At 31.6% G+C, this 4,390-nt stretch overlaps 1 pseudogene; it reads left to right on the top strand.

Moving 5' to 3' along the window:
• The first annotated feature begins 1,217 nt into the window (after window positions 1-1,217).
• Window positions 1,218-4,390, top strand: part of LOC113389798 — a 177,256-nt pseudogene continuing 174,083 nt past the window's right edge.

Genomic DNA, 4,390 nt, shown 5'->3' with positions numbered 1-4,390 from the left:
TCGAATTTTAATTTTACTAAAAAACGGTTTTAACCGGTTTTCGAATTTTATATAGAAATTAAATTTTTGCTCAAACATTCTGTAATTTGTCCGAAAATTTAGTATAATTTAGAGCAGCATTTGACTCAATTTATTTATTGTTCAATTTTATAGATAGTAAACAAAATTATTTCAATTTTAATTAGTAGAACAAAAAAATAATAGTTTATCTTAATTAAATAACTTTGAAAATAATTATTCGTTATTCATGCATCATTTTACATGTAAGAATGAAAATATTTTTATGATAGTTAAAGAAGTTTCGAATAAATAAAAATAATACATTTTTAAATAAAAAAAATTCATTGAATAAAAAAAAAATAAAAAAATATTAGATACGTTGATACATACTTGTTAATATCGATTTTAATTTTAAAAACAATTAAGCTAAAATTTTATTTCTATTCTGAGCAATTTTAATTAATTAATTTTAAACATTCTAATTGTTTTTTCGTTAATAAAATATGATCTAGAAAAATTGAGAACGTCTATCGAATTGCTACTTAAATGTGTCCTTTGTTTACTCACAAATTCCCAGAAATAGAAAATACTGTCATACTTGCGACCAAATTATGTTTAATTGTTCTTAAAGCCCTGATATAATAATTCTAAGTTTTTTGTTCTTTAATTTGTGGCTTCTATGGTTCAAAACTCTTATTTTAAGTTTGAGTAGAGGAAGTTACTTCTCCAAGAAGAAGTCACACTGATTGAAATTAATATACGAGTATACACTGGTATAAAAATCTAAATTAATATGAACAAAATCATTCTGGAAACCATAGCAGCCTGATAAGATTCAAATGCTATTGAACCGATATGATTTCAAGAATCAAAACGCTTTCATCTATCTTTTATATTGGCTATATTTGTCATTTTCCATTTATACAGCGAAAACCGACTTTTTTCACTAAAAACCGGTTTTCGAATTCCATAATTTTAGCCAAAAAACCGACAAACCCTACTTGAAATATATCTTGTGAATTTAGACCTAATTAATTTTAAACAAAATTTTAATTCAAAATTTCAGGTTGGATAAACATCAATGCCCAGAAACAAAACACAATGCAGGACCCTTGATCTGCCCACAACCTCGCCCAAAATACATACTCTACCACCAAAAATCAACCAAACTGATAATGTAACCTCCAAAACCACCAAAACCCTTAAAACCAACAAAAATGGACGCACTATTCCAAAACCTAACCACAACCATCAACAAAACTTCAACTATCACCAACTCCATGGAAACACCAGAATTTATCATCACAAATTTTGCCAACATAGAATATCTACCTTCCGATGAACTTCTACAATTTTATGGCCCTAAACGTGACCCTTTGTACATAGTTGTACCAATGACAGTGGTGTATTTTATGATATTTATTACTGGTATAGTTGGTAATATCAGTACATGTATTGTTATATCCAGGAACAAGTCGATGCACACTGCCACTAACTACTATTTGTTCAGTTTGGCCATGTCTGATTTACTACTGCTTGTGGCAGGGTTGCCACAGGAGATGTGGTATATATGGTAAGTGAAAAAAGACTTATAATAAAGAATTTTTTTTACTGTGCTCCAATTTGTATGGAATTTTTGAATTAGGTTCATTTTACTCTCAAGTTCAAAAGTGAAAATAATTTATACTCCTTTGCCACTTTTCTCGGGGATGACATCACTTTTTAGTCGTGTAATTAGATTTTTTCAAAAATTCTTTCGGAAATCGTTAGAAGAACTAATTATAAAAAAAACATGTCTTCTATAGTTTTTCAAAAAAACTAATACTTTTCAAGTTACTGGCCACTAAAAGTGCATATATTTTTGGTGTTTTTCTTCGTTGTTTTGCAAATATCTACTAAAATATACATTTTAACGAAAATCATGTAATGAACAAAATAATGTCAACTAGTGGTTTATGGCATCGTGCCTTAAGGCAAATTGCTGGAACTTTCCATGCCGTAATGAAATATTTGAGAAATTTTAAACGTTTTCAAATATATTATTACAAATACTCTGTAATTCATTATTTTTGCTATCTTGTTTGTTATATCTGAGCAAATCAAATGCAAATCATAAATCATAAATCAATTTATCTCCGGAACATTAACAATCATCATTTCATTTCGAATTCAATTTCAAAAAAAAAATATAGTTGCCTAATTTACACAAAATTGAAAAAGTGCTCCCGTATAGTCACAGTCTAATTTTTTTAAATTTAGCTCTGTATCTTCAAAACCGCTAGGCCTACCTTTGCCAAAAACTAATAACTTTTCCTCGGCATTACGAATTAAATGTTTTTTGGATCATACAAATTGGATGATCCGTTCTCTCAAAAACTAGATTTCTGTTCGTAATGACGGAGAAAAGTGGTTATTAGTTTTTGGCAAAGGTAGGCCCAGCGGTTTCGGAGATACAGAGCTAAATTTAAAAAAATGGCAGTTTTTGAGAGAACTAAGTGTCCGATTTAAATGATTCAAAGAACTTTCTGCTTGTTTAAAAAAAATAATTGTTTTCGGAAAAAAATTGGTTTCTAATTTTTGTTTCAAAAATTTTTTTGTGATTTTGGATTAAAAATTCTAAAAATAACCCAGGCTAAGCACAGTCTAAGCGCCACTCTGGTACAAATGTTTACCCATGTGCGTTTAGACTGCTTAAGTTAAAGCACTTTTCCAATTTTGTGAAAACTATTGAAAAATGTGGAAATGCCGCCAAGCTAAGCACAGTGTAAGTGAAAATGTCGCACAGAATTATTTGCAAATGCGTTTAGACTGTGACTGCGCGGGAGCACTTTTTCAATTTTGTGTAAATTGGGCAACTATTTTTTTTTTTGAAATTGAATTCGAAATGAAATGACTATTGTTAATGTTCTGGAGATAAATTGATTTATTTATGATTTACATTTGATTTTCTCAGATGGAAAAATAATGAACGTTATTGTATTTGTAATAATATATTTGAAAACGTTTAAAATTTCTCGAATATTTCATTATGGTATGGGAAGTACCAGCAATTTGCTTTAAGGCACGATGCCATACACCACTAGTTTATTCAGGGGTAGCAACCCCGGACGGTTTATTTGACGATTATTTTCACTTTTGAACTTGAGTTTAAGATGAACTTTAGAACCAAAATTTCATGCAAATTGGAGCACAGTAAAAAAAATCAGAGGTTATACCCTTTTTTCCTATGTCGTCTAATGTTTGTCTTTTACAGGTCAAGGTATCCCTACGTCTTTGGCGAGGCTTTTTGTGTGATTCGTGGTTTGGCAGCAGAGACTTCAGCAAATGCAACAGTTTTAACCATAACAGCTTTTACAATCGAAAGATACGTTGCCATATGTCACCCTTTCCTCTCCCACACCATGTCAAAACTCTCGAGGGCTGTCAAATTAATCCTTATAGTCTGGTTGATATCCTTGTCCTTTTGCCTTACCACAAGCTCTTCAATTCGGGATAGTCCAGCAATACGACATGGACACTTGCCAATACAAAAAAGTGATTCTTGAACACTCCTTCGAACTGTCAACTTTCCTTTTCTTCGTGACACCCATGACTCTGATCACTGTCCTTTATGCCCTAATTGGGTGCAGATTAAGGGCTTCTAGTATGATGAAGAGAGAAATCAGCATCAGACACAGGAGAAATAAAGGGATTTATGCCAAAAATGGTTTGGCTGCACACAGAACCAGTTCTGGTGCCGGTGATGGTGTGGTTAATGACAATTTGGTCAGGTGTAATAATAATGGACAATTGTTAGAGGTGCCAATTGGTGCCAGTGGTGGTGCCAATCGGAGAAGGAATGGCAGAGGTGCCAATGCACATGGACAGAGTTCTAGAGGGTTTGAAATGCTCGGTAAGTGAATTTTTAGCAATTTTTCATTTTTGGCACTCGCTGCCACCATTTTGACTCACCCATGGATTTATTTATTAGATTTTATAACTAAAGTACTTGTCCGATTTGAACCTGATATACAGCAAATTTGTGCAAAATTAAAATTATCTACAACATTTGGAACAACAAAATGCTCTAGAGCAACTCGGTATACTCTAAATTACAGTAGAAACTTGAATTTATTTAAATCGTGGTGCAAATGCTGAGTGTACTACCAATTTGAACTGAGTACTTTGCATGTATTATATTCCCTAATAAACTTCTGAAGCAATTAATGCAGTTTTGAATAAATATATAGTAAATTTGTGTCAAAATTAAATTATCTACAATATTTTAGAACAACAAAATGCTCTAGAGCAACTCGGTATACTCTAAATCACAATAGAAACTTGACAATTATTTAAATCGTGGTGCAAATGCTGGTGTACTACCAATTTGACTCACCCATGCACTTTTTTT

This window comes from Ctenocephalides felis, unplaced genomic scaffold (genome assembly GCF_003426905.1).
Source record: "Ctenocephalides felis isolate EL2017-DRISC unplaced genomic scaffold, ASM342690v1 CF-g0.4_SCAFFOLD_03573, whole genome shotgun sequence".
NCBI classification, from domain to species: domain Eukaryota; kingdom Metazoa; phylum Arthropoda; class Insecta; order Siphonaptera; family Pulicidae; genus Ctenocephalides; species Ctenocephalides felis.
This window is presented reverse-complemented; position numbering and strand designations above follow the sequence as displayed.